This window comes from Dysidea avara, chromosome 9 (assembly GCF_963678975.1).
Source record: "Dysidea avara chromosome 9, odDysAvar1.4, whole genome shotgun sequence".
Lineage (NCBI taxonomy): Eukaryota > Metazoa > Porifera > Demospongiae > Dictyoceratida > Dysideidae > Dysidea > Dysidea avara.
The window spans coordinates 2,986,116-2,998,206 of record NC_089280.1 but is presented as its reverse complement, the minus strand read 5'-3'; positions in this window follow the sequence as shown (position 1 = coordinate 2,998,206).

Genomic DNA, 12,091 nt, shown 5'->3' with positions numbered 1-12,091 from the left:
AAGAAATAATGTTGAGCATAATGAAAACACTTAAGTGCTTAACAGGTGAAAAGTTGGGAATATCCCTGATAGCATTTTGGGAAAAATTATGAGCATATTTGACTTAGGCCTACTTTTGATCAGTATACTTATACTTGATTAATATTAATGATTTTGTCTAATAAAATATTATTCAGGATTGTGCAGATAGGATAACTAGAGGAATACCACTGAAGAAGTTGTACTACTTCATCACTTGAGACACTTTCATTATCGGTCACCTCTCTTCCCTGTGTCCAGTTTGTTTTGATCGCTTGTTCACTAACTTTGTTTTTGATGAATGAATAGTACACTTTTTGTTTATTGTACTAATTGTACAGTGAACTAAATAGGTATACTAAACTAGTGTGGACTAACTAACTAACTACAATGCATTGCACCTTTCAGTTTTTTTCATTCGGTGTTCATCTATGAAAACTAACCAAATTGCTGTAGTTTATAGGGATTGAAAATTTCATCCCCTGAACACCATGACAGACAAAACTGACACATACAGCTATTCAGTTGCTCCCTACGTGACAGTGCACAATATATCAGCAATAGTGTATGGTTAAGACCATCATCAGATGTAAAGTGCATGAATACATTATAATAATCCATAGTCCATTAGTAGTTGTTTATATACTCCCAACCTGAAAGTGAAACCTGGCTGGAAACCCAGCCATACTAATCAACAAGATGGTTATAGCAGAATGGTTATAGCAGTGTTCCACATCATTCTCTATATAGTAGACCATGTAGCCATTAAGGTAGCTGGCACCTCTGACCAACTAAATCCTACACAATATTTTTAACTGCAAGAATTTTTTGCTAAGATTTCAGATTCTGAACCAAGACTTGGATTCCAGGTTGTAATTATTGATAGCTATTCTAGATTTCAAAATTTTTGAGAATTCATTTGCCAGATTCCACAAAAGATTCCATGGGATTACAAATGTTTTGTAGCTGGTGTCAGACCCTTTAGTTTTGACTGTATTACCCTATACCAATAACTCTTAAGTAAGAACCACCAAAAGTAATAGTACAGACAGAATCATGTTTCAAATTGCAATGCCAGGAGAATTAAGTTGACCACAATCCATCCCAAAACACACAGTCAAGAAAGTGATCTGGTTAAGAGAAGCTAGTTGGACATGTCATCAAATCTCGAAGCAGCTAGTAGGGACAGTGCAGCCATTCTTTATACCTTGGTAGACATGATCAGACCAAGAAATAGAAAAGATTGATGAATATCAGGATTTGTGTTTTGAGATACAGTGGAAGATGAGAACAATTGTAATCCAAATTGTGGTTGGTGTGTCTACAGATTTTAAACATCATAATAATTATGTAAATAAATTTAATTTATACCTCATTGGATAATGCTATTGCTACAGAAGACAGCTTTGTTAGGAACAGCCAAGACTTCAAAAGATGTTCATTTCAGCTCTTTGTCTTTGTTTGAGTGTGAGCTGTTGTATTTACATTACTAGTATTGTAAACTGTTAACAATACCTTCAACAAAAGACTGCCTTAAGCACAGCAACCACTTTATGCAAAGTTCTTCAACTCCCAGGGTGGTAGCATCTCAAGGTGGAACAGAACGTTTATTATTTTTTTTTGCTGGTTCATGCAGTTACATGTTTCAATAGTAATAATAATCAATACTGGTACACAATTAAAGTAAGATTACCTATTAGTCCAGGTATGTTTCCTCCTAATGATCAGCAAATCAATCTGGCAGCCTCATGATGGCATTGATGTAAGACCCATGCATGTGTATATCTGCTCAACAGTATAGATCTGAACTATGTCCAACATTTGTGAGAATGTGCATGTACTGTAGCTATAATTAGTTATATAACAACTACCACATGATGTTGTCAACTGAATACAAGCTGTAAGCTCATATTTGATAAGTAGTTACTTAAAGTTGATGCAGTGTTTGGATTGGTCCAGTGGTTTGGGTTCTTATCCCCAACTGTTGGACATGTGAAGTACATATTGATGTGTATGCAACTTGTGGCTATAGACCCTTTGCAGGTGAACTGCTGCCATAGCAACATCCACCATTTTGGAGTACAATTCGTTTTGCAACCCTGATCGCATAGGGGAGAGTGTATGTTTAAACTGGTCAACCTTTCCAAGATGGCAGATGTAGATAGGGGTTAGAACCCCATCATTGTTATTGAGAGGACTACATGCAGTGTTTCTCTTGTAGAGCAATTAACTATTCTATTAGAGCTGTTGTGTACTCTAAAATACATCTGAGGGAAAATTCAATATCAGAAGGCCAGTAAATTTTCAAAAGTTCACTCTGGGCATCCCTATGCATACAGCATGCAATACACAAATTGTATCAATCAATTAACTGTTACTCTTCTTAGCCCTTCACTTAAAGTTTTGTTGCTGCATAATTTAAATGGTATAATCATCATCAATCAGTCTCTATAAGTGGCAATTTGATTATAGAGCTGACATTTGGTGGCCGGGCATAGTGTAAATAAACAGTATGGTTTAAATGTTATATATTAACTGGGAATAAGAGGTGTGATCCCCAGAAAGTGTAAGATTTTTATATCAATAGTTACTATAATGCAAGACTGTGCTTAATTCACTGTGTAGCTATAATCTGAACATCTAATTTTTTTAAAACGTTCTGACACGCACCCTTAGAATGCTCATCCTTTGTATTGTGCTTTGCACACAGTGTGATCATGATGACCTATACCAGTATGTACCCCCTTAACAAAACCCCAGATCCGGTAGATACTTGCAATTTGTGTTTTTAAAGAAAGTACAACTTCTATTGAAGCTTCATTTATTAGTGCATCTCTCCCTAAACCTCTGCTGGACCCCCCTGAAACATCAGCACAAAAAGTTAGTTTAATTTTCGTTGTGATGAAAGTACATCACTTGTACTTGACCATTTTGTAGTGTATGATCATATTCCCTAAAAATCATATATACTGCTACTAGTTTATGTATGTAGCTACTTAGTTTGCATCATATTAGTTGTTGTCTGTAATGATGTTTTATATACTAAGTAACTTGTATGCTATTGTGGTGAAGGATTGACATGATAGCATTTTGTCAAAAGTGTTAAAATTGATTTCAAATGCAGTATCACTTAGCACAGGATATGAATGTTCAACCCATTTTGCTCTGTATGTTTGTACTCACGTACTGTATGTACAGGTATATCACTGTGGAGGTTTCTTGATTGCTAACAAGTTTCATTATTTAAATCATTCATGCTGTTACTATTACACATTCAATTTAATATAGATGTCTACAAGATATTTGATGAGCACTTGAGTTCCATCCAAAATTTTATCACAATGATGTGTTCTGTTGACCCATGGTGCTTTAGCAACATCACAAGCTTAGTTCTGCCAGGAATAGTCCATTACTGGACTTGCTATATATAAATATATTAACTTGTAATGATTATCAAAATTATTACCAGGAACAAATCATCATTTTTGTAGCAACGATAAATGTACATGCAAATAAATAAGTACATGTACAGTAGGTAAGTGATAAATGTACATGATGGTGTACATCTTACCTATGGAAGTGATCAGTTTATAACAAGAGGAAAGTTATTGATTTGGATCGTTTTGCACATGTCCTTATCACATTGCATGTACATGTTTGCTGAGCCCTGAGAAAACATCCAAAAAAGAAAAGTGATTTTTTCTCAAGAGAAAATAACAGCATTTCAGCCAACCAGATGGTTAATAGTGACAATAAAGCAGTCAAGAGCAGACAAAGCTCCATTATAGGAGTTGTAACAGACTATATGTGATATGGCTTCCCATGGTGAAAGCTTTGATTGGTCATAAATAATATGTCTACAATGTGTCAAATATCACATTTTTAGCAAGTCAAGCAGCATTTTTGCAAATCCAGTCACAAAATATATTGTGTATGTGTTAGACACTGTAACACATCTACATGTTTGGTAATCAGTTTGGTCTACTTCTAAGTCCTGTGATTTTGCAAGCATATTCTCACAGAATAATATGTATAGAAGTAGTCAGGGAGTTAATGGACAATAGCCACATTATAGACCCACCAATTCCCTGCACCAGCATATATTCAGAGAGTTGTTTACTAATAGTTATATGGAGTTGTTTGTCATGTGCTGGTAAAATTCTTGTCAAGTAACATGCAAAAAAATGTTTTTATTGATACATATCCATTGAAAACTGATAGTTCTTTGAGAGACGCACAAACATGTATTTACACTGTTGAATAGCATGTATACAGACTTACCTGTCTGTTGTTAATATTTCACTTTCAAGTTTTGTACACAGTGTGCAATTGTGGCCAGCAATTAAAATCTAATCCAAAACAGCCAAGCTGTAAAAAAACAGTGCGGCCCTCAAAAAGGCTATGGTGAAAAAAGATGTGAAATCCAAGGTGGCGGCCAAGAAATGGCTGTGATGGTAGGTTAATGGTAAAAATTTTAATAACGACAATTCAGGTGAATTTTTGTGCCGCTTGGTCTTGGCACAAAATTCACCTAAATTGTCATTATTAAAATTTTTACCATTAACCTACCATCACAGCCATTTCTTGGCCGCCACCTTGGATTTCACATCTTTTTTCACCATAGCCTTTTTGAGGGCCGCACTGTTTTTTTACAGCTTGGCTGTTTTGGATTAGATTTCATTTCTTTTTGCATTTGTATACCCCAAAGTCAGCCTATGGCTGGCTTTGGGACTTTTCTTACCTGTCTTTTTTTCTTTACCACAGGAAGAAGAAAAGATGAAGCAGATGTACTTTAAATATTTCTGATTTTATCAGTAAATGTACAAATTATATTTAAATAATACATTTATTTATTACAGAACTCTCCATGGTGGTTGAACACTCTACAAGGTGACTTCTTCTAGCTGCTCTCTCTACAGGGTGAATTGTTTGTAGCTGAACGATCTACAAGGTAACTTCTTCTAGCTGATCTCTCTACAGGGTGATTTGTTTATAGCTGAATTCTGTGCAGGTGATTTGTTTGCAGCTGAGCTCTTTACAGAATGGTTTCTTTGTAGCTGAACTCTCTACAAGGTAACTTCTTCTAACTGATCTTTCTACAGGGCAATTTGCTTGTGGCTGAATTTTCTACAGGGTGATTTCTTTGCAGCTGAACTCTCTACATGGTGGTTTCTTTGTAGCTGAACTCTCTACAAGGTAATTTCTTCTAGCTGATCTCTCTACAGGGAGATTTGCTTGTAGCTGAACTCTCTACGTGATGGTTTCTTTGTAGCTGGACTCTCCACAAGGTAACTTCTTCTAGCTGATCTTTCTACAGGGTGATTTGTTTATAGCTGAACTCTCTACAAGGAAACTTCTTCTAGCTGATCTCTCTACAGGGAGTTTTGTTTGTAGCTGAACTCTCTACAGGTGATTTGTTTGCAGCTGAACTCTCTACATGATGGTTTCTTTGTAGCTGAACTCTCTACAAGGTAATTTCTTCTAGCTGATCTCTCTACAGGGAGATTTGTTTGTAGCTGAACTCTCTACAAGGAAACTTCTTCTAGCTGATCTCTCTACAGGGAGATTTATTTGTAGCTGAACTCTCTACAGGTGATCTGTTTGCAGTTGAACTCTCTACATGATGGTTTCTTTGTAGTTGAACTCTCTACAAGGTGACTTCTTCTAGCTGATCTTTCTACAGGGAGATTTGTTTATAGCTGAACTCTCTACATGATGGTTTCTTTGTTGCTGAACTCTCTACAAGGTAACTGATGTCTCTACAAGGTAACTGATGTCTCTACAAGGTCACTAGTTTGTAGCTGAACTCTCTAAATGGTAGTTTCTTTGTAACTGAGCTCTCTACAAGGTGACTTCTTCTAGCTGATCTTTCTAGAGGGTGATTTGTTTGTAACTGAACTCTCTACAAGGAAACTTCTTCTAGCTGATCTCTCTACAGGGAGATTTGTTTGTAGCTGAACTCTCTACAGCTGATTTGTTTGCAGCCGAACTCTCTACATGATGGTTTCTTTGTAGCTGAACTCTCTACAAGGTAATTTCTTTTAGCTGATGTCTCTTCAAGGCCACTAGTTTGTAGCTGAACTCTCTACAAGGTGACTTCTTCTAGCTGATCTTTCTACAGGGAGATTTGTTTGTAACTGAACTCTCTACAGGTGATTTGTTTGCAGCTGAACTCTCTAAAATAATGATGGTTTCTTTGTAGCTGAACTCTCTACAAGGAAACTTCTTCTAGCTGATCTCTCTACAGGGAGATTTGTTTATAGCTGAACTCTCTACAGGTGATTTGTTTGCAGCTGAACTCTCTACATGATGATTTCTCTGTAGCTGAACTCTCCATAAGGTAACTTCTTTTAGCTTCTACAAGGTCACTAGTTTGTAGCTGAACTCTCTACATGATGGTTTCTTTGTAACTGAACTCTCTACAAGGTAACTTCTTCTAGCTGATTTTTCTAGAGGGTGATTTGTTTATAGCTGAACTCTCTACAAGGAAACCTCTTCTAGCTGATCTCTCTACAGGGAGATTTGCTTGTAGCTGAACTCTCTACAGCTGATTTGTTTGCAGCTGAACTCTCTACATGATGGTTTCTTTGTAGCCGAACTCTCTACAAGGTAATTTCTTCTATTGATCTCTCTACAGGGCGATTTGTTTGTAGCTGAACTCTCTACATGGTAGTTTCTTTGTAGCTGAACTCTACAAGATGATTTCTTCTAGCTGAACTATCTCTTTCCATAGTTGCATGAACTCCCTACAAGGCAACTTCTTCTAGCTGATCTCTCTACAGGGTGAATTGTTTGTAGCTGATCTCTATACAGGTTACTTGTTTCTAACTGATCTCTTGAATTCTCTTCAGGGTGACTGCTCTATTAGGATGACTGCTCTATTAGAGTATCTCGATCTCGCACTTGCTGCACCAAGTTGGATTTCGTGTTATAACTCCGTGACTTTAAGTCTGATTCTTCTACACCATTGAAGAGCCTTTCTTAGATGATTACTCCATCTATACAGCAATTTTCAAAGCATTATCCCAAGCGGTTTATCTGGTAGGCATGGCAAGTAGTAGTTTTTTTATTAGCTAATCTCGATTGCGTAATTGTTACACACTGTTGGTTTTTTCGTTGTATCTTCCTGGTTTTTAGCTCGATTTCTTTCAAACCACAAAAAGTTTGAGGTTCAATAGCTAACCTATTCACCCACCGATTTTCAGCTTCTTCCCATACGCGGTTTACCCTGTAGGCGTGACAACATATTGGTGTTATTTTTCGTGAATAATTGCTCATAACTCTTTTCCTGTTTATCGTATTCTAGCCAAAGTTGGTACAGAGATGCGCCTTTATATCTCCCTTCAGTGTGCCAAATTTCAAGGCGATCGGATATGGCGTTCGCGTTTTATAGCAGTTTTTGTAAGTGTGCGAAAAGAGAAAAAAAAAACGAACTTGAGAAACTAAGCCAATTTTTGAAGTCGCATATCTCGGGAAGGCTTGAAGCGATTTCGCTCACATTTGGAATGTGGAGTGCTGAAGGTAGAGGGAGTATCCACAGCAAATATCGTCTTGTTTCATCAAGGCAGTACAGAGCTACGGAGGTGCGAAAATTGCGTTTTCTTTCTTCCTGTCAATATACTACGGGTGTTGTGCGCCGGCTTCTTGGGCCGCACGACACACTACCGTGTGTCTTGATTCTTTAGACACCCACATAATTATACAGTATTTACCAAAATGTGCATGCATATGCATATTAATTTTGTATGTTGGTAGGAGGTGAATTAAGTAGAATAATTTCAGTCACAAATGGCTACCGTGTGACTGTCTAGCTGCACACTTTTGTTCTAAGTGTAGTAGTAAGTTACTAAGGCCAGTTAGCACCCAGCAAACTTAGCTATTCCTCATTTTACTAAAAATCTTTAGCATTTCTCAGAAAAGCAGACGATAACACAGGAGTAATGACTAGTGAGAGCAACAACAGGAAGCCATTAACTAGGAGTTCTGATTAAACAAAGCTATACATATAGTATTTGTATACATAGCATTGTTGTTTGCAATAATGTAAGGTGATCAAGTAATGAATAGGACAACTGGAAAAAATAATGGCTATAAAAATAGTTGGAAACATTGAGTTTAATAATCATTTAGACCATGCCAATAAAGCCTACACCTTTAAAATGATGTGAATGGACTCACTGTATGTTGAGTAGCTATACATAAATGCTTTAATCAAAACATAGCTATTATCACAAAATTGTCATATCATATATAAAATTAGTGGAGGTACATTAAGTTTAATATTAAAATTTGGTGTGTACTATTTGCCAATCAGTACAATTTGTGGTTGTACAATGAGCAAACTGCACATAATAGCAGTTTACTGTGCACAAAAGTATATACCACTTTTTAAAAGTGTGACAACAAATGTGGGAAACTTAGACACATTGAATTGTTTAAAGCATAATAGGCTTAAACTTGCATAACATCCTGTATGAATACTATAAAATGTTGGAAGCCTTCAGCTCCCACCATTACGTATTTGTTGGCAAACATGGTCACATTTGCAAGACACCTAGTATTGCCCTTGATTCTGTTTACCTTCCAAGATTTTCAAAAGTGTTGAAGGAGCTGTAGTTGCTACTAATTTATGTGTTGACTTGGTCTATGATGATGGAGATATTGTAGATAACAATCAAGATGTGGTTTCATGTTGTTCCTCTGGAAACTGTGTCTTTAATTCTTTATCTGATGCACTGCTAGCTGCTACTAGTAACACACTTATCAACTTGACAACTAACATTGACTTAACATCAAATGTAACTATAGACCATGTTGCTAACATCACAATAGATGGGGTTAACAGCCCCACTGTACACTGTACCAATACTGGAGGTGTTCATTTTATCTCTTACAGTAATGTCACCATTACAGGAATCATTTGGGAAGGTTGTGGCTTCAATGGTGGAAATACTACCATTACATACATCAATCCAGCTATGCAGTTTTACAGCTCATCCAGTGTTACAATTCAAAACTGTTATTTTCAAAACTCAACAGGACAAGCTGTTGTATTGTCAATGGTGTCAGATGTATGGATTACCAGTTGTCAGTTCACACACAACAACCAATATGGCGGTCATGGGGCTGCTATACATTACTTGTGTGGCACTGAAAATCATAACCAACTATTGTTGATAATTAATAACTGCAGCTTCACCTTAAATGGACCAGCTGAAAGTGTCCTATATTTTAATGTATCAGCCAGTGAAGTGTATGAAAATGTATCAATACAAAATGCTGTGTTTTTCGACAAACCAAGGGGTACCCATGCATTAATGTTTCACATATCCATCTGTATCTTGGTGGTGATGTGTTGTTCCAGCAAAACACAGCAGATAATGGTGGGGCAATTTTTAGTGCTGTCTCCATAATATATAGATGTTAATAACGATGCTACTGTACAATTCAACAACAATTCAGCTAGTACCAGTGGTGGGGCTGTATACTTAGATAATTCCAACCTCTGTTTTGGTGTAAAGTCATCTGCACAGTTTATAGACAATACTGCTAATGTATATGGTGGAAGCATATTTTCTGAGAGTGGATCACTAATCTCATTCAATGAAAATTCAACAGCAGCATTTACTAGCAATAATGCCACACAACACGGAGGTGCTGTATATTTACATTATTCTGACATTTTAATTCACAACAACTCCAGTGTAACATTTAATAACAATAGTGCTCAATATGGTTGTGCTGTGTATTTATACTATTCTGATCTTTCAGCTAATAACTCAATAATAACATTCAGTAGAAATACTGCCATACATTATACATATAGTAGTACATCTGGAGGTGCCATTTATGCAAATCGATACTCTGATATAACATTTAATGATTCAGTGGCAACATTTGATGGAAATACTGCATATCATGCTGGAGCTGTTTATGTCTACTACCGTAGTTTGATCTCATTTAATGGGAACTCAATGGTCACATTTAGTAGGAATAATGCAAGACATTATGGTGCTGTCTCTGCACAGTGGTACTCTCATATATCATTTAACAGGCACTCAATGGTGGAGTTTAATAACAACACCGTTCAATTTCATGGAAGTGCTGTCTATACAAGTTGGTACTGCCAAATTACATTTAGTGGTGCATCAGTAGTAACATTCAATAACAATTATATTAGATATTGGTATGGTGGTACTGTTTGTTTAAGATACTATACTCTGACATGTCAATCAGTAATACCTCAGTGGTAACATTTTATAACAACAGTATTAGATATGATGATGGAGGTGCTATTTATGCTTATTGTTCCTGTCATATCTCCTTTAGTGGTGCATCAGTGATAACATTTAATAACAACTTTGCTGGAAATCATGGAGGTGATATTTATGCTTCTTCCGGTCATATCTCCTTTAGTGATACATCAGTGATAACATTCAATAACAACTTTGCTGGAAATCATGGAGGTGCTATTTATGCTTCTTCCTGTCATATCTCCTTTAGTGATACATCAGTAGTAACATTCAATAACAACATTGCTGGAGACTATGGAGGCGCTATTTATGCTTCTTCTTCTTGTCATATCTCCTTTAGTGGTGCTTCAGTAATAACATTCAGTAACAACAGTACTAGAGATGGTGGTGCTGTTTATATGTACTACTACACTGACATTTCATTTAATGATACCTCATCAGTAACATTTGTTGGTAGATCTGGAGGTGCAATTTACGCAGCTCGTATTGGTTCTTATATTACATTTAACGGAACTTCAGTGATAACATTTCTCTGTAATACTGCTATTCAGTATGGAGGTGCTGTGTATATTAAAGATCACTTTAAAATCTTCTTTGATGAACACACATCAGTAACATTTTACAATAGCTATGCTACAAGAGGAAGTGCTTTGTATTCTATAAATGATTGCAGTTTATGGTTTGAGGGAAATTCAATGGTCATGTTTACTGAGAACAGTGTGACATCATATGGATCAGCTGTCTATACATTAGTGACTCTAATCCATATTTTCAGAGTAACACATCTGTGCAATTTATCAGTAACAATTCAGAGACAGGTCACGTGATAAGTTGCACTGGTAATTCTCTTGTGTTGCTAGTAGGAAATACAACTTATTTCCATATTAACAGTACTACAGATGGAGAAATATTTTACACTCAACAACAATGCAGAATCATACATTTGGAAGGTATGTATGTATAGCTATCTATGCTAGTGTCAGTAGTGTACCTCATAGGAAACTGTGAAAATCAGACCATCTGAGTTGAATATAATTAAGAATGATTTTAGAATAACTCTAAGATTAGCTTGACTGTTGTATTAGGATGACTACTCCACCCTATTAGAATATTCTAATCCTAAGATGGTTATATTAATATCCAATTAACCTATGGATCTGGGGGCATTATCCCCTCCTCCTTCTAAAAATTAGACTCTCAAAAATAATCTCAGAGTGATTTCAGTAGTTTTCATTTATATTTGCTTGACAATTGCATTCTGGTAAAGCCCATAATAACTTTGAAACTTCATGTAGAATTGATGCAGAAAATCAAATGCCCACTGCCTAATCAAATACTCTAGTTCAAAATCATTTTAGAATTTGGTTGTCCTGAAATTCAGATAATTGCAGTTTGTATAATTGAGATTTCATTGTATGTATGTCAGTATAATGTCATTCACAGGAATTGATGAGTGCTTATCAAACAATGGAGGCTGCTCACAAATATGTAGAAATACAGTCAATAGCTTTAAATGTGCTTGTTTTAATGGTTATGTTCTTGCTTCTGATCAATGGACATGTAATGGTAAGCAGTAGTTAACTTAGGGTAGTGTTTTGTAAATTATTTTTGTAACAGACATTGATGAATGTGAAGATGGTAATGGAGGGTGCCAACAAGATGCACAAACACTGAAGGCTCTTATTTCTGTTCCTGTTCAACTGGTTACAGTCTCAATTCAGACCAGCTAACTTGTGATGACATCAATGAATGTGTAGTTGGTCACCCATGCACAGGAGACTGTGCTAACTCCATTGGATCATTTCAGTGTTTGTGTGGTG